The sequence below is a fragment of the Taudactylus pleione genome, unplaced genomic scaffold (genome assembly GCF_031769625.1).
Source record: "Taudactylus pleione unplaced genomic scaffold, aTauple2 ptg000019l, whole genome shotgun sequence".
In the NCBI taxonomy this organism is placed as follows: Eukaryota; Metazoa; Chordata; class Amphibia; order Anura; family Myobatrachidae; genus Taudactylus; species Taudactylus pleione.
The window spans coordinates 10,370,933-10,390,931 of NW_028284421.1; the positions used below are offsets into that span (position 1 = coordinate 10,370,933).

The 19,999-nt window shown below is 39.4% G+C and overlaps 1 protein-coding gene across 1 annotated transcript in view; it reads right to left on the reverse strand.

Annotated features, from left to right (window-relative positions):
* The window catches only part of THSD4 (thrombospondin type 1 domain containing 4), an 898,709-nt gene extending 885,292 nt beyond the window's left edge, over positions 1–13,417 (reverse strand). The window contains exon 1 of the mRNA XM_088445395.1: positions 13,340–13,417. The gene's annotated coding sequence lies outside the window, so the exon portion shown is untranslated. The remainder of the gene's footprint in view (positions 1–13,339) is intronic.
* Between the last annotated feature and the right edge of the window lie 6,582 nt (positions 13,418–19,999).

Consider the following 19,999-nt stretch of genomic DNA (forward strand, 5'->3'; position numbering starts at 1 on the left):
GCTGTTAGATGTAATTATTACTAATAAATTACTGCTGCATAACATTAATCATTCCACTATCATTGTGGTATGCATTTCCAAAAGTTCTATCTTATCTTATAAATTCTGACATATATAGTCAGTATCTTTCATTCCACACTTATTGTGGTATAAATTTCAGCAGCGCTGTCCTATATGATAGAATCCGATATGTACAAACAGCAGCGTCTCATATGTTAGACACTGAAGTCCAGTCGCTATCTTATCTTATAAATTCTGACATATATAGTCAGTATCTTTCATTCCACAATTATTGTGGTGTCATTTTCAGCAGTGCTGTCCTATATAGTAGAATCTAATAGGTACACTCCACGGCGTCCCATATATTAGACTCTAAACTTCAGCTATTAATACAACTACATCCATTCCACATTTGTTATATTATGCATATCCAGCAGCGCTCCGATTTAATTTCCAGCACAGTGTAAAATGGAATTCTAAAGTCTTACTTCCTAATAATGGGTTTAACGTGTGCAAGCAAACAATCTTATATTAATTTAAGGAGTCAGCGGCATCACTTGTATATTGCGGGTGTTCACAATTATAACATAATAATAGTAGGCAGTATCGTGTATGTTGTTATAATTTTACACAAACATAGGTATATTCATTTAAAACGGAGGAGATGCCAAGCAGCGTTTCCTCCCTCCCTGACGCGCATTTCGCCAGTGGCTTAATCATAGGGGCCAACCCTTGCTGCGGGCTGCCTATCTTTTTAAAGTGAGTACTAACCAATCATCTCAATCCTGCATGACTGATGGCTCCGTCCTCCAATCCAGAAAAAGCATATGGTAATATCTGTTCTATTAAGCCATAATGATTCCAAAAAATATCAAAGTTCAGTTCATAAATATGACGCTTATTATTATAAAAAAAACTGGACTATCATATATATTGTCCAATGTTAGTAAGTATAAATAAGATAGGATATTAATAATATCAAATATTAGCATTAATAAAAATTTGTAAAAAGTTATGGTATATGTGATAAGTACTAAGCTAAACCATAATAAATAACAAATTAATATCATACAAAATAAATTCATAATTGAAAGTATCCTCACCAGTTAAAACAATATAAATAATATCACTTAAAATATATCATAAAGTGATGACAAAAGTTCAACAGTGTCTAAAATAAATAATAATTAAAAAAGGAACAATGTGATACTAATACTCAAAGTGACAATTAATATTAATCCTAGAAAAACACCTAGTGATGTCCATCCTATAAAACCATAATAATACTAAAAGGTATCAAAGTACAATTCATAAATATAACAGTTATTAAATACTAGACTATCATATATATATATATATATATATATATATATATAATCAATATTAGTTAATAAAATGATTATAATAATATAAAATTATTAATAGAATGTAATATCAAAAATGATTATTAGTATTATTAATAACATGTGGTATTTATGACAAATGTGATAAGTGCTAACCAAAACCCAATTATAATTACCAGAATACCATAAATTAGTGTAATTCACAGTGAATTCATAATTAAAATTGTTGTCACCTAATAAGCAATATAAATAATATCTCTAAAGAATATCAAAGTGATGACAAAAAAATAATTTTAAAGTGTCAAAGTGGAATAAATGTGCTACACTATAATAAATGTGATTCTATAACTTATGAAGTGAACAAAAAGTGAAAAAGATAATATTTAGAATAAATAAGACATCATCTCATACTAGAAATAGTGTAGTGAATTAAATAAGAACCAATCAAATAACATTTGTTCATATAAAAACCAATATCAAAAATTATATATGTATAAAATATGAAATGTAACATAGTCCATATAATATGTAAAAAGGAAAGTCCCATATTTATGATAAAACTTATATTTATTGACATCATGTTAGAATCTTTTGTTATGTCACAAAAATGCTCAGAAATTGATAAATTCATTAAGCCCTTCAGGATTAAGGCCCCCCATCTTATAGGTCCATTTGCTTTCTCTACGTAGCAGTTCCTGTGTTAAGTCTCCACCCCTAACACCCAATTGAACTTTTTCAATGCCAAAGATTCTCAAAAATTTGAAATCATTCTGATGAAAATCGTGAAAGTGTCGTGCGATAGAGGTCAATTTTTTTCTTTTTCATTAAGTCAGAGACAGAGTACCTGATATTGCCCACATGTTCTAGTCCTTTGCTTAAGGGGTCTAGTTGTCATGCCAATGTAGTTCTTTTCACAAGGACATTTAATGCAATAGATAATTCCTGATGTATTGCAATTAATGTAATCATGGATTTTATGTATTTTCTGAAATTTATCCTTAAATTCCAGAGTTTTTACCATGAATTGGCATGCTCTACATCCCCCACACTTATGTGAGCCCATAACTATCGGCTGTTTTTTATTTTTCTTAGTAAAATGACTATGTACTAGATGGTGTCTCAGATTCCTTGTTCTTCTCCAGGACATCTGTACTCTAGGCTTCAGATTCATCGCTAAATCAGGATCCAGCATTAATACATGCCAATGTTTTTGTAATATTGACTGGATCTCCTTCCACTCTTTACAAAAATCTCCTATAAATCTCACTTCTGTGGACTCTTCTTTCCTCCTATTTTTCGGATATATCAGTTCTTGTCTGTTTCTTTGGTCCGCTTCATATTTCGCTTTTTTAATAGCTCATTTGCTATATTGACCATCTTCTACTACTTGTATCTTCAAATCCAAGAAGCTGATTTCTTGACGACTAATATCTAGGGTAAGTTTCAAATTAAGTTGGTTCCTGTTCAGAGTATTAATGAATTCCTCCAACTCTTCTTTCGGACCCTCCCATAATATCAGGATGTCATCTATATACTGCATCCACAACAAAAGTTTTTTTGTATATTTCTCATTCTCTTCATTAAATACCATATGCTTCTCCCACCAGCCAAGGTAGATGTTAGCATATGTGGGGGTCACATGCAGCCCCCATTGCTGTGCCCCTCAGCTGGAGAAAGAATTGATCATTGAAGACAAAACATTTTTTTGTAAGAACAAAAGATAGAAGTTTCAGTAAAAATTCTCCAAATTCCGTCATCCCTTCCATTTCTAGAAAGTACCTAACTGATTGTATCCCTACTTCATGTTGTATGCTGGTGTACAATGACTCCACATCACAAGTCACTAACCAGGTATTTACTCAAATATAAACGTCATCAATTTTTTTGTAAAACGTCCATAGTATCTTTCGTATAAGACGGTAATCCAGTCACAAATTTCCTCAAATGAGTGTCTAAAAATATGCTTGCTTTTTCAGTCAAGCCCTTAATGCTCGAGACAATTGGACGTCCTGGAGGCATAGTTTCATTCTTATGAATTTTCGGTAATAAGCAATATGTTGGTACGACTGGATTTTCTGTTTTAAGGAATTCATATTCCTTTTTGGAAATGATTCCTTCATCAAAAGCATTATAAATGATGTGATTATATTGACGTTGAAAATTCTCCATAGGGTTAAAGGTAAGTATCTTTTAACATGATGGATTCAAAAGTTGTTTCATAGCTTCCTGTATATATTTGGTTTTATCCCAGATAACAATATTGCCCCCCTTATCAGAGGGCTTAATCACCACATCCTCCCATTTTTCCATATCTTTAAGGATTTTCCTTTCTTCATTTGAGATGTTCGTAGTATGGGGGAGAAGAAAACTCCATACCTCCCTGGAGGTGAGCGCTCAGGTACTTTTCATACTACACTTTCTTTAGCGCACTGAGTGGCTTTATTTAACAGAGACAAGTTTGTGACCCTGCAATACCTTTAGGGCAACAGAGCTCCACTTGTCCTGTACTAGCCATAGTGCAGCTACACTCATACTCTTTCTTCCTATCACTGCATATGCGATCTGGGTTTCCCACCACTCACCACTACCTTTGGTATATGACTGGCAGCAGCACAGATCGCAAACCTATGCTGTGTTATTTCATTACGATAACTATTGTCTCTATGAGTACTCTCATTGGGGTGCGCCTATTAGAGGTTCCTGCAATGTTTACACCAGGACCTTCTTTTTAACGCAGTCCAACAGCAGATACTCATTGTACTTATTCCCTACCCTGGGAGTACCTTTATAGTACGCTCACATGCCATTCAATGGTTATACAATGGCATGCAGCAGCTGCTATTTTGTAAACTCCACATAAAGGAGTAGCTTTACTTTTTCCTATAACCTTACTGTCTACAAGTACCTGGGTGGCATCACAGGCGACCTACGTGTGATCTGCCTCTCATTACAACCTGTGATTTACTTATATTCATTTTGATATTTGCAGGGTCAGCTATTATTTCATCTGACCCCCTTATCATTGTATTTCTCTGATTACTGTTCAGTGTTATTGTGCTGTGATATTTCACGTAACCTATATTGAATATTGTATGGTTATTATCACATTCTTTTCTAGAAGATTTCCTTGTATGCTTCTGCCGTAATTCTGATTAGCCATTGTGCTATGACGACATTATGAGGTCATTGAACTAGTATATGTTTTATATAGGTCTCAATATTGTATGAGACAGAGAATTATAGACCTATTTGTAATATTTCACTTAGCTTCACATAATTGTGATAAGTATTGTATTATATGTTGTCTTATGTGCTATGTATGTTCGTGTTCTGCTTGTGATAATTTATAGCTGTTATTCCAACAGTAATGCCAATAAGTAACAGGCTCAGACTTGTTTTTGGTATTTTAAAATATATCTAATAAAAGTTATTTTTTATATATTATTCTTATTATAACCTTTACATTCGAGTGCCCCCAACAAGAGAGTTTTCTTCTTCTCCCCCATACTACGTTTATCTATACTCTCATGGGGAGCACCTCCACACTTTACAATATTTTTGCTTGACACCTATACTAGGGTTTGATATTTATAATTGTGGATTTTCATTATTCTTTTGACTAATTATATCCAATATATTATATCCTGTGCTCAAACTATATCCCCCTATTCCCCCCTTCCCTGGTCATTTATGTTCATTTGAGATGTTATCAGTTCCAAATCTCATGTGGCTTTTTCATAAAGGCAGTCCAAATCCCTAGAGACAAGGTCCATATAGATAGTAACTTCAGGGCATATGTTGGGTTGAGGGAAGAACTTGGATTTATTTTTACAGATGGGTCTACTATTTATCGTACTGTTGGTAGATTCATCAGCCAACTCTTCTAACATCACCAATATCTCCCTCTCTTGAGTGGAAAGGGCTTCTTCTTTCAATTTCATACTATATTCTTGTGAGGATAGGGACCTATCTCTCACTGCTTTAGAAGAAAAACATTTTTTGAGCAGAAGCTTCCTCCCAAAAGTTTCACATCTTTCTCCCAATTAAATCTATCCAGATGACAGGTAGGAGAAAAGGAAAGTCCTTTACTAAGTTTAGTTGTTGTTCCGTTAAGATCGTATCGGAAATATTGATGACTCTCAATGCTGATTCAGGTGTCCTCTTATCAAGTTCCAAATTCATTATCTTCTCTGTAGTCGTTTCTGATATCTTGGAGTATCCTATCTTATTTATACTTACTAACATTTGACATATACGATAGTCCAGTTTTTTTATAATAAGCGTCATATTTATGAACTGAACTTTGATATTTTTTGGAATCATTATGGCTTAATAGAACAGATATTACCATATGCTTTTTCTGGATTGGAGGACGGAGCCGTCAATCGCCTAACAAAATTTTGATTGGAAGAAGTAGCCATCAGTCATGCAGGATTGAAATGATTGGTTAGTACTGACTTTAAAAAGATAGGCAGCCCACAGCACGGGTTGGCCCCTACGATTAAGCCACTGGTGAAACGCGCATCAGGGAGGGAGGACACGCTGCTTGGCATCTCCTCCGTTTTAAATGAATATACCTATGTTTGTGTAAAATTATAACAACATACGTGATACTGCCTACTATTATTATGTTATAATTGTGAAAACCCGCAATATACAAGTGATGCCGCTGACTCCTTAAATTAATATAAGATTGTTTGCTTGCACACGTTAAACCCATTATTAGGAAGTAAGACTTTAGAATTCCATTTTACACTGTGCTGGAAATTAAATCGGAGCGCTGCTGGATATGCATAATATAACAAATGTGGAATGGATGTAGTTGTATTAATAGCTGAAGTTTAGAGTCTAATATATGGGACGCCGTCGAGTGTACCTATTAGATTCTACTATATAGGACAGCGCTGCTGAAAATGACACAATAATTGTGGAATGAAAGTTGTACGAGGCTACTGACTATATATGTCAGAATTTATAAGATAAGATAGCGACTGGACTTCACAGTGTCTAACATATGAGACGCTGCTGTGTGTACATATCAGATTCTATCATATAGGACAGCGCTGCTGAAATTTATACCACAATATGTGTGGAATGAAAGATACTGACTATATATGTCAGAATTTATAAGATAAGATAGCGCTTTTGGAAATGCATACCACAATGATAGTGGAATGATTAATGTTATGCAGCAGTAATTTATTAGTAATAATTACATATAACAGCTGTGATTCTGCAGTGTCCAATATAGGAGACACTACTAAACTATATATATCAGATCCATTATGGTATAAGTCCCTAACTTGGGAATATATTATTCTATGATATATGGTTATCAATAAACTACAACTGAAACTCTGGTCTTTGATCTAAGTAGCAAGTGAAATACTGTTCCACACATAGAGAGAATGTTATGTTTCCAATGGTGTTATAAGATACTAATGTAACACTCTGGAATAAACTACAGCTAAATGATCAATTGGAACTGAAATACGATGTGGGATACAGCGGCAAATTTATGAATTTTACATAAGAAGGAGAATAATTTATATCATGGTTATGTGATAAAAGTTGGGTCTTCTAGAGAGATGATTGATGAACCCTACAAATTGGACATCTATAAGGGGTGTTAATATATCATTATTGTTGTTATAATAAATTGTGGAACAAGATACTCTCGTTATTGTTACCTACCTTACATAAGCCAACACCAGGCTAAATATTTCTTCTTCTTTTCTCTGGTGATTATGCGGATAATAGTGGATTAATTAAAGACACACACAACATAGGTTTTTGGCAATATTTTAATCACTTATTTTCTTGTACACATTTATTTTATAATTCGCCTTAATAAAAGTTATATTTTAATTCTATGAACCAGGTTCTCTTTCTGTACCTTGTATATTTAGTTATATAATCTGTGTGTGCCCATTATGAGAATACTTTTTCTGCTTTTGATTTAAACTCACACACACCTTAGGCATGCTGTCTCTGCCACAAAGTCTTGTTGGTCACTTAACTTTTAATAGCATATAAAGAAGAAGGTATGTTTTAATCTCCTTGAAGAAGTCCAGTAAGAGACGAAACGCGTTGGATGCCTGTACCGCACGGATATACTCCTCTCAGAAATCAGATAAGACATCCATGATTTTATAGCAGTTTATTGTGATTACTCTTATGCTCTTATTCATGCTTTTATTATTTTATTTGTTTTTTAAGTGTCTGCATGTTATTTATGTCTGTACCTTATCTCAATATATTACTAATAAATTGTACTATTTTATATGTTTGCATACCCACTTGCACTACCCAGTTCTTTTTAAATAGGTCACCTGGCACATTATATATATATATATATTTAAATATAAATATATATATTTGGCACATATGTATGTGTATTTCAACTAGCACTTGCACTTTGTATTTATATGTGGTCACTCTGATTCTGAGGCACTTTTAGGCGCTCCAATCCACTTCCGTTTTCTATATGTTTCAATCATTAATTGATTTTGTAAGAGTGCCCCCACAAAAAAAACAACTTTTCTTCTCTTAAGCTGCATACACACTAGATGATTTCTATGAACGATATGGACGATAACATTCAACGATATATCGTTCATACCGTTCAGTGTGTATGCAGTGAACAACCAACGATGTGCGCTCCCGTGGGTCGTTAACAATGTCTTTTGTCATCCGTACAAGCAGGCCAATCTGACAATATCGTCAAGAATTGCCTATTCAGAGATGTGGCAGGATAACTTCACTGAAAGATGTCTATTAGTGTGTACACCCAATATCATTTGTCAAGCACCACAGAAAGTTCAAGGGAAATCTTTCACCAATATCGTTCATACAGCACATCATCTAGTGTGCATGAGCCTTTATCCTGCTCTTTTATAGCAAAAAATTCACTTTATAGAGATTGGGGGTTTGTGTGGATGGGGGGGGGGGCAGTACTACAACATGATGCCAGGTCTAAGATTGATAATAATTAAGGAAGAAGGGGACAGTGGGCCTGATTCAGAGCCGCTCGTAAGAGGCAGTACGCTCGTTCCGAGCGATGTTCGCATTTCTGCGCATGCATACGGTTTATAATACGCATGCGCAAACCAGTCAGTGCGGCCGAAAATCGTTTGTACGCTATATAGCGAATGCCTGCTACTTTGAGTGACAGGATGAGGCATATGTGGGTGGTAACAGGGGAAGGTGCTTGAAAACGGGGAGTGGAATTAAGAACGCAGGCGTACTTAAAGGTGAAAACGGGCGTTTTATGAGTGTGCATAATTACAACACCAGCGTCATTGACCACGTCACTGGGTTATTTTATAGCCAGAACTGCTCGCAAGATTGTGGTAGGAAAAACCAACCACAAGAATAGCGAGCAGTTCATACGCTGGTCGATGTACTCAATTAATCTAATAAATAGCGGACATGACGTAGGATGCAAGCGGCCAGGGGGCGTATTTTTCCAAAAAACGACCGCAAGTTTTGTTCGCTCGTTCAGACCTAGAGGCGTGAACAGACCACAAAGAGCGAACGGTTCATTTGAATAGCCACTCCTATTTTCTGGACGAGCGAGCGCTAATTGCGTCCGGCTCTGAATCAGGCAAATTGTCAGATCTGCAGTATGTTTGCAAATGAGGGAGGGGGGTTGTTAAGTTTGTGTAACAAGCCGCAGCACTGCTAAGATTGTGCAAAGCGAACGCCAAACCAGTGTTCGTTGATACTCCGCCTACCTCCTGTTCGTCATTCTGGATCTGATCCGGATTGGCTCCTGTGTCCATATCCTGCTGCTGTAAATGCTGCTCCGATGTCAGTGATAGCATTCTCGCGTGTTTCCGGTTGTGGTCAGTCTCTTGTTGTTCAGTCGAGTTCCAGTATCCAGTTTGCCTTATCTATTCTTTGCAGTTTGTTCCATCCAGGCGGCACGGTCCGCATTACACCTGCTGTTTGCCGCTTGTGTCATCTAGGCGGCTCAGTGTGCATATCTGCCGCTTGTGTCATCCCGGTGACACAGAGTGCTCTCACATCCTAAGTGCGCAATCCAGTGTCCAGTGGCTTGTGTCAACCCGGCGACATTGGCAGCACCTCAGTGTCCAAAGTGCGCAACCCTGCATACCAATGCCAGTGTCAACTCGGTGACATTGGTCTCACCTCAGCGTCATAAGTGCACAATCTGGCGCATCATCTTCCAAGATTATTGACTACACAGGGACTGCACGGGCAAAACAAGTGAGGGAGGAGCACATGGCCTATTTTAATGCACCGGGGGCAGTGCCATGGTAGGAGGACTGTCTCAAATAAAATAAAATAGAGTGGACCTTTGGGAACTGAAAAAAAGCAATGTTAAAAAATGTCTCTACTTACCAAACCTGCCTCGGACGCCACGCTGGCAACTTTGGCCGCCTCCTCTTCTCCCTCTCGCTAGGCCATCAGGACAAGCGACTGTCGTTGAGGTTCTTGCTCCAGAAGAAAGTAGATTATATTGTAGTACCACAAGGTGGGCAGGTACCCTTAATCAGAAAAGGCTCCAGATCTTTTGGACTCTTCCACCTTCTTCCGCTCTGTCACAAAGACTGTCCTGAGATTCTGGATTTTATTTCTCACCCATTTAACTGTTGCGTCACTGTGGTATGGCCTGCTTTATTGGACCAACTCTTCCAGTGCCAATAGTTTTCTGGACTTGTTGGAATAGTCACGACAGGTGACCGTCCAGAGACATTCCTTAACTTCATAAAGCTCCAAGAAGCCAGTTATAAATTTGCATTCCTTATCCAAAGACATTGCTAGAGGAAAAAGAAACAAATAAATGGACGCATAAGAATTTATAATGATTTTAAAGAGTTTGGTTATTTTTTAGTATTTATAATGTTGATATCTTTTGTTATTAATGTTGTTTATAGCTTTTTTTTAATGTTGTCATGTGTTGTTGTTGTTATTAAGGTTGTTTATAGTTATATTGTTAATGCTATGATGTTTTAATGTTAAAGTTAATTAGCATTTTTCAATAAAGTTTTCAGAATCATTTCATTATGTTCATAATATGAATTAAATATATATTATATATACACACACAATAGGGCTAGGCACGGAATGGTGGACAGTGGGTCATGCATTTAAGACACATAGGTGGACAGTGGGTGGGTCATGCATTAATGAACACATTGGTGGGTCATGCATTATACCCATGGTGGATAGTGAATAGTGGGTCATGCATACAGATTGGTGGACAGGGTTTGCATACAGTGGTGCTCAGCAGCACTATCTCCATTATACTCACCAAAATACAAAGGTCCGCGCAATCAGGTATGCCAGCTGCTGGAATCACGTCCATCTACTTCCAAGGCATGATGCTGCACAAAATGGAGACTGGGCGTTTACATGGATATGTCAGTCAAGTGACACGGAATGTGCGATAGATCGTCAGTGCCAACACACGAACGATCTGCACAAAATCATGTACGAGATTGGAAAATCTTGCCTGTTGTAGGCCAGATCTGAAGATGCGATGTTGGACACGCGGATACTCGCAGTGGCATCGTGAGTGGACACTTACGATTTGGACATATTTTACACGATTTGTCATTCCAATGCGTCAAAATCGGTCGAATTGTGTAAAATATTGTCTAGTGTGTACGCACCTGTAGGTCGTAGGGGAACTGAAAGGGGCATGGTGCTGTGAATTGTCACATCACAGCTCACCTACCTCACTACAGAAATGAACAGTATGCGGGAGATAAGCTGCATACACACACAACGATTTTGTTACCAACGATTTTCTGAACGATTTTCTGTCAGATTATCTGTCAGATTTTTTAAAGTGTAATGAACGATTTTTATGAACTACAAACGATTTTTGCATATTCCCTTAATGAAAATCGTTGAGTTGACAAGTCTGACTGAACTACAAACTACAAACGACAAACGTGAACGCGCATGAACGATAATCGTTCATCATTTGACTCAAAAAGTGAACGATTTTTTCAAACGATTATCGTTGAACGATAATCATTAAAAAAATCGTTGTGTGTGTATGCAGCTATATACCTGAAATTCAGTAGTCTCTTGGATATCCCGGTAGGGTAGACAAATATGTCATCATTCTAAGTTAATGAAACTTTTATTCATTGTTTAGTTGCAGGCTTAAATAATGCTAGGGAGTTCATGCTTGGGGGTCAAACATAACTACTTGTAGTAAGGCGACATAATTAGAATGAGTTAAACAGAAGACCATATTTTAACGTAAAAATAAAGTATATTTTTATAGTTTTGTGTTTAGGATGCTCCATGAATCTCATTACAATATATGCCTTGTTGATCTCTTGCCTCCGTACTGCTTCAGGTAACCTGACAATGCCCACTGGCTAGTAGACATGTCGGCTTAAGGCAGTCATCAGTATAATAAAAACAAATATTGCAGTGCTATAGATAAGCTTCAGTTTTGTTAGATGATATTTGAAAGTCTCATTTGATGTGTCTATGAACACTTAAAAGGAATTTGGTTGTAGGAATTTCTTGTGTAAAACATAACACTTCTCACGTGGCGTAACACGAGAGAAAACAATTGCACAGATGCTGATTATTATAATGAAATATGTAATGCTTTGGCATAATTATATACAGTATTTTATCTGTTTGGGTTACGTCTTACTACAGATTATCTTAAGCTGCACCTGATGTGATCTGTGCTACTGTGTCTAGCAGGGAAGAACACACCTGACTAATATAAATTGTAATTAAGCCTCTCTATTGTGCTTGACCCTAATGTGAAAAAGCTCTCAAATGCATAAATGTTAGACCCAATAATTGATGATTGATAATGTGTCCCGTACTCAGTGGTGAGGCAGTCACTTTCTGGAATGAGAGCATTTTCCAAATATTGTAGCCAATCAATTCACCTAAATTTGAATATTGATTTAAAGTCCACATAATGATTGCCTTGAATATGTGAAGTCAGAATGGTTGCTTCCAATATGTATAGATACCAGGAAAACTTTAATTATAGTTTTCATTTTTTAAAGCAGGTGTCAGTTCCTTTGTTACCTGGCAATATGAGCAGTTTATTACAAACATGAAACACTATCTTCAGATCTCTGTTGGAGCTAAGACAAAGGTCACAAATTCATGGTTTTGCTTGTTAAATTATATAATTTTGTTTCCAAATGAATGTCACTTTAACATCTACCTGCAGCCCACAGAAGCTTCCATTTGTGATCCTACAAACAGTACAGGAATGAAGCCTCCATTCCAAACACCGAGCCACTGTCTGGAAGAAGAATATTCCTATTTAAGAATCATTACAATTCATTCATTCACTTTCTGAAAACCCTAAATGTCCTCGTCACTCGTTTTTCCTTGGCGATTTACAACACTTGATGGCAGATTTTTATACAAAAAAAACCTCTCACTCTTCAAGGTAAATTAAAATTAGACATATACAGACTCCCAGCATTATGCAGACAGCTGTTTAATCTGCGGATTTATCACTCTGCTCCTGAGCCCTTGAGCAACATAACTCGCCTTTACCTGCATGTGTCAGGAGGGAGAGGACAGGTAACAACATCCCAGAGTCATCAAAGGGATTTACAAAGAAGCACACACACAAATGTCTTCAGCACTACAGGAGTTCCTTCAGATCCAGAGGGGCCACGGTCTGCCTCCACCTACCTGACAGGTGCTCCCTAAGATCTAAGTAGCAATGTGGTTTTTACAGTCATAAATCCTACAACACATTTCTACCCTAAACACCAATGCTATTGCAATACATAAGTCACACACTGAGGCACATTCGAATGTTCAGAAATGTGCAACAAATTAAACATTTTTATAGTATACAAGGTGAACGAAGCCCTATATAAATGTAGTACATACTAAATTAGAATAGAACAGCACAGTGTATAATTTATTAAAGATAACAGACACCTTCATAGTGGAAGTAATGCACAGATGAAATCAAACATTCTTCCTGAGCAGCCTGAAAACCCCACGTTGCTTACCTGGATTGCTGAATCCTGTGAATCTCCCAGGTCTCTTCCTGTCGTCCAGATTCCCAAAATTGTTTTAAAAGACCACAATTGACTACTATCTAAGTACACTCAGTTTCTCCAGTGATTGAAATCAACAACAACAAAAACAAAAAAAAAGTGAAAATCAATAGAGTCCCTCCAACGGAGGAGATCTGCTACAGCGAAAAAGTGCATGCAGGTTCACTCCAGTTCCTTGGCAACTCCACGCTGTGGGAAAGGGGGAAGCTTCTCTCCATGCAGCTCCGTCCCACGAGTGCTACACTACTTGTTTTATTTGGGACATGCACTGTCAACTGCAGCGTAGACCGGAGCAGAGACTGTGCTCTCTACCTCCACCTGCTGGTGAAACAGTATGACTGACGAAATGAGAAAAAGTCAGTACATCAGACTTTGGCAACTGCAGTTTGAACTACAAGTCTCATTATACAATTACTGGAAACAGTAATATACTCTTGTAGAAAAAAAAACAACATGAAAGAATAACTCAAGTAATATAAGGTGGAATATTTCATAACTATTTGGTAATCATTGCAAGTTTTTAAGGCTCTTTGCTTTAACAGATTACATATAACATGGTACCAAGCAGTGTTAGGATAGGTACAACTATGCACCAGTTTGCTCAGTTTTTAATCTGTATTGATAACTATGAATTAATCACATTTTGGGTTTACTTGTAATACTCTTATTAATTACTTCACTTATCTTAATGTCTGTATCAGTTAAAAACATACAACCCAATATTCTTTGGACATTCCAAATTTTTCACAGAAATCTCCAGCAAAGTGCTAATTAGCACTGGAGATCGCAGTCCCCATGATTATCAATGGGGACTACGATATGACGCCTATTTACTAAACTCCAAAAAGCGAAGCCCTGGTAGTTTTCACCATCTTCAGATGGTGTAAACTACTATAACCCTATGGAGGCTCCAGGGGCAGCCCCCAGCCAGTTCCAGAAGCTGATGCTGTGCGCATGCGTAGTGTTAGCTTCACCCGGGGGAAGTCTTTCACTTCTGTGAAAGACTTCTTCTAAATGCCGGGGAATGGGATATAACTTGCAGGGACAGCGGTCACCGCAACTGCTGTCCCTGCGATTTCCCTAGAGTACATAGCCGGGATATTTTTATTAAAAATAAAAATATCCCCGGCAAATTAGGTATATAATAATCACGGTGTGGCCTACAGGCAAATAATTACCTGCTGATAATTACTATTATTAGTTATTTGATAGGTACCACAGGGTGTACGCAGAACTGTACTAGAGGTAACAGAAAAAAAGAACAATAAACAGTATAAATAAACCGTGTTTCACAGGAGTAAAAAGCATAAATGCATGATGATAGACATTGCTTCTGATATTACCACACAACAGTGTCCCTTAAGGACAGGTTATTAATATATGGTTAAAATATTTATTACCGTATTCTCTCCGTATCCAATTAGCTGCGAAAAGTCGGAATCCGCGAAAAGGTTTCGCCCAATGATCGAAACCTAAGGAAAGGAAGCATCTTGTGCGTAGTGGGCTTCACCAGGGCAACAGCACCATGAGGAAGTCATCTAAACATGATATGCTATGACTACAGATAAATAATTTTTTACCAAATAAGTCCCTGAGTGCTGTCTTTTGTCACCTAGGTACAGTGGCGGACTGGGCCGGGGGGCAGGGTGCCGTGTGCCCCCCCGGGCCGCTCTATTAGCAAGCATCGTGGGCCGCCCACCTCCTCCTTCTTGCAATCGGCTGTGGAGGAGTTGGACCAGTATGCAGCTCAGGGTTTTCCGCTGCGGCTGCGTTCCGACTTTAACTGTCGGAGGCAGCCGCGGTCACGTGCTCTTCTGGTTTGTACTACAGGGCTACGGATGCCCTGTAGGTACATAATAAACAAGGCACCAACCCCGGCTGTCCCATCGGTGTCGCGCATAGGCGGCGCCGGCCGTACATAACGAGCGGCAGCGGCTGCAGGGGGAGGAAGGGAGGGTGGTGGTGGTTATGGGCCCGTCGGCGTCGCGCATAGGCGGCGCCGGCCGTACATAACGAGCGGCTGCAGGGGGAGGAAGGGAGGGGGTGGTGGGGTGGTGGTTATGGGCTCGCAGGGCAGCAGCTATGGGGAATCTGCTGCTATGGGGAATCTGCTATGGGGTATGCTGCTATGGGGAATCTGCTATGGGGTACGCTGATATGGGGTATGCTGCTATGAGGTACGCTGCTATGGGGTATGCTGCTATGGGGTACGCTGCTATGGGGCATGCTGCTATGGGGTACGCTGCTATGTGGTACGCTGCTATGGGGAATCTGCTATGGGGTATGCTGCTATGGGGCATGCTGCTATGGGGAATCTGCTATGGGGTACGCTGCTATGGGGTACGCTGCTATGGGGCATGCTGCTATGGGGTACGCTGCTATGGGGTACGCTGCTATGGGGAATCTGCTATGGGGTACGCTGCTATGGGGCATGCTGCTATGGGGTACGCTGCTATGGGGTATGCTGCTATGGGGTATGCTGCTATGGGGTACGCTGCTATGGGGTATGCTGCTATGGGGTATGCTGCTATGGGGTACGCTGCTATGGGGTATGCTGCTATGGGGTACGCTGCTATGGGGTACGCTGCTATGGGGCATGCTGCTATGGGGTACGCTGCTATGGGGTACGCTGCTATGGGGCATGCTGCAATGGGGTACGCTGCTATGGGGTACGCTGCTATGGGGTACGCTGCTATGGGGTACGCTGCTATGAAAGTGGAGAGAGAAAAACAAAGAAGAAATAAAGGTAAGTGTATGTTTAGTATGGATTTTATACTCTTATTTTTCTTTTGAAATAAAAATATGGTGGGAGGGATTTCTTGTATGTAATATTTCTCTACACTGACCATTGGGGAATATGTACAAGGTGCTGCAAAGTGACAAATGCGCCTTAACCAGCGCTATTTTACACTTATACTTTTGTATGTTAGCAGCGCTGTTTAAAATAGCGCTGCTGACAACATACATAAGTGTTCGTGTAAAATAGCGCTGCTGACATACATGAGTGTACGTGTAAAATAGCGCTGCTGACATACATGAGTGTTCATGTAAAATAGCGCTGCTGACATACATAAGTGTTCGTGGAAAATAGCGCTGCTGACATACATAAGTGTTCGTGTAAAATAGCGCTGCTGACATACATAAGTGTACATGTAAAATAGCGCTGCTGACATACATAAGTGTACGTGTAAAATAGCGCTGCTGACATACATAAGTGTTCGTGTAAAATAGCCTATTTTACACGTACACATATGTATGTTAGCAGCGCTATTGTACACATACACCTCCATTTAAGGATGCGCCGTTACTTATGGGCCAGTGCCTTGGACTTGCTCCCCAGGCTAAAAGTTGCCAGCCAGCCCCTGCCTAGGTATGTGTGTGGAAATATATATGTATATATTTGTATAGATTTGTGCATCCCCTGTGACATTGGCTATAACTAGAATATATATATATATATATATATATATATATAAACTAGGGATGTGACTTTGTCCATGCAAGATGACGTTTTGCCTCTTTCTGAGTTCCGTTTTTTTGGAGGGAAAAATCCGAACTCGGCGTGCAAACTCGAACCTATCCGAGCCTGCACATCCCTAATATAAACCTGTTGTAATAAATTTGTTGATAAACCTGTTGTAATAAATGTATTGGTGACAATCACTAGCTAACCTCTGAGGAGAAGATAAGTCTATCTCTCCTCCTTATTTTGATGTGAGCAATCAGTCAAACCATAGAATCTAACTGCTACTTTTTTCCATTAGAGGATACATAAATATTACATTGTATCAGACTAAGGGCCTGATTCAGAGCCGCTCGTTAACAGCAGTACGCTCGTTGCGTTCCGATGTTGAGAAAGCGCGCATGCGTCGGTGTAACACTGCGCATGTGCGTACGGCATATTGCGAGCTTTTTTTGTCTCGTTCGTCAAATAGTGTACAGGAAGTGACATGTCAAATGTGATTGACAGAACAGGGCGTTTTTGGGCGTTGACGGGGGTGGAGATGGAAAAACGCAGGCGTGGCGAGGCGTTTTTTCGGCGTACATACATTATTAGATGCGAACGTCAAATGTGTTCGTACCAACTCATACGTCACTGGATGATCCTCTTTCCGTTCAAAATGCTCGCACAGCTTAGGGTCTGGATTACTCGACCACATTGGCGATGGCCTTCTCCTCCGTCCCGGCCCTCCACGATGTTGCATCGATTAATCACGGCTTATCAGAAAAACAATTAGTGTTGTATTGAAAACCGGCTTGTAATGTGTTTTGAAATCAGTTTTTGGGTTAGCACAAAACCATACGCAGGTGGAAATCATAGCTGCTAATGTCAGGATTACACAATCAGCGTACATTTGTTGGTGGTTTTTTTTGGGTTGATATTTGGTTTTTGGGCTATTGTAACAATAATGTCATCATGTTTGTGTGTATTTTTCCATTTTGCTTTTGTCTGGAGAATTTCCCGTTTGGCTGGGGGAGGGAGGGCGCCAGACCGGGTCCGGGATGTCATCGGGCTGGCCCGTCCAGAGGCAGATGTTGTGGCCTCTGGACTAGACACAGGGCTAGGCACATTTGGAGGATTGGCTGATGTTGTGCCAGAAGTGGAGGATCCTGATGTTCCGGCAGGAAGGGAGGTCGGCTCCATCATGTGCTGGCGAACGAGCTGCTCCAGGGCATTGGCGATGCGGATGTTGGCCATGGTATTTTCCACCAGGGCCTGACCAATGGTCACGTTGGCCGCAGCATTTTGCTCCAGGGCCTCAGCCACCCGTACCAGACTGGCGTCCATCCTCCGCAGAATCTCCGTATGGAAATCCGATTTAAAATTGAGTTCTGTGAGGAGGGACACTGCCTGCGAGGGGGATTGCCCTGGACTGGCTTCTGCAGGGTCCTCAGCCGGATGTATTGGTTCCTCCCCTGCAGAGCCAGCAGAAATTCTGCGGCCAAGGCTCCCCTCTGGAGCAGACTCATCCGCCTGTGTCTCTGTTGGAAAAGTGAGAAAAGAGTCACATTAGAATCTACATATTGGCACAATAACATTTCAGAGTTGGTGACATCACAATATTTACATGAGGAGCCGCAAAGTCTGGCATGTCCGTATCCATGTTGGACACGCCAAACACCTCCACAGCCTGCACACACCCCTGTGCCCGCTCTTCTAAATCATTCAACTCCAATGACACAGGGGTGGGTCCCCCACCTGTACCCCTTGCATGCCTAGCCCTGTCCGCCAGTTTTTGCTTCAGGCGATATTTGAAGTCGGCCCATCTGTGGGTGAAATTGGAACCATTATCCTTTTTTTTATGGGTTTTGGTTTTAGGGGGGTCAAGTTTTTACTTACCGCCGTTTGACATCCCGGGCTAGACGGACAGAATCACCCACCCTATTGACAGCACTGGCTACCTCCTCCCACATTCTCCACTTCTGGCTTGCACTCATATTCCTGTCTGCCTGTGGCAGGATGTCCACACACTTCTGAACCAAAACCTCCATCTCCTTTCTTGTGAATTGTGGCTGCCTTTTCTTTTTGCCAGCTTTGGCCGGAATACTGGGCCCAGCAGCCTCTTCCATGTCATCCTCCTCACCTATTTGTTTAAATGTTGAGAAATTTAAGCTTCACAACTTGCACAATATTATGTTTCAAATTAATCATTGTTTGGAAATGCCTGAAATACTTACTGGCAGACTGTTGGCCATTGTTTCCCTGGTCTGTAGCCATGTCTTATCTCCAAACAAGAAATACACCAGAACGTTTTTTTTGGCTCGTGACGTATTTATACATGCGTCCTTATTTTTCGGCCGCATCATTGATTGTGCGTTCCTATGATCCCTCCTTAATTTGTGCGGGAAACTAAACACTATTTATGGCTTGGGGCATCTCGAGTCGAGGTGGCGGTTGTTGGTTGTTGGAGGTTACGTTGGTCGGAGTGGATTGTTGGCGGGATTTGGATTTGGTGTTTTTTGGGAGTTGTTTGTGGTTTGTCTTTTTGTTTATTTTTTTTCGGTTCGCTTTTTTTCTTGTGGTTTTTTTTTTTGTCGTGTATTTTTTTGGTAAGTTTTTGGCCATCTAACTTTTGTTCAATTTGTGTCTCCTTCTTTTTGTGAATTTTGGCTTGTTAATTTCTAAAAATTTCTCCTTTGTTAGGTTTCTTTTGGCTCTGCCCCAACGACCTTTTGATCCGGAGACTTATATATTCTCTATTGGTAAGTTTATTTTTTCACTTGTTTATTAAATGTTCATGTTTTTTTTAACGCAACTTTGTTTGACCTTACACTTTCAACCTTTGGTTTTTTGAGTCCGAAATGTATGAAATAATTTGTGTTTTTATATCTGCGTATTTTTGGACTTGTATTTGCGAACTAATTAGCGCATTTTTATCTGTTTCTATTGTGACTTGTATTTGCGAACTAATTAGCGCATTTTTATCTGTTGCTATTGTGACTTGTATTTGCGAACTAATTAGCGCATTTTTATCTGTTGCTATTGTGACTTGTATTTGCGAACTAATTAGCGCATTTTTATCTGTTTCTATTGTGACTTGTATTTGCGAACTAATTAGCGCATTTTTATCTGTTTCTATTGTGACTTGTATTTGCGAACTAATTAGTGCA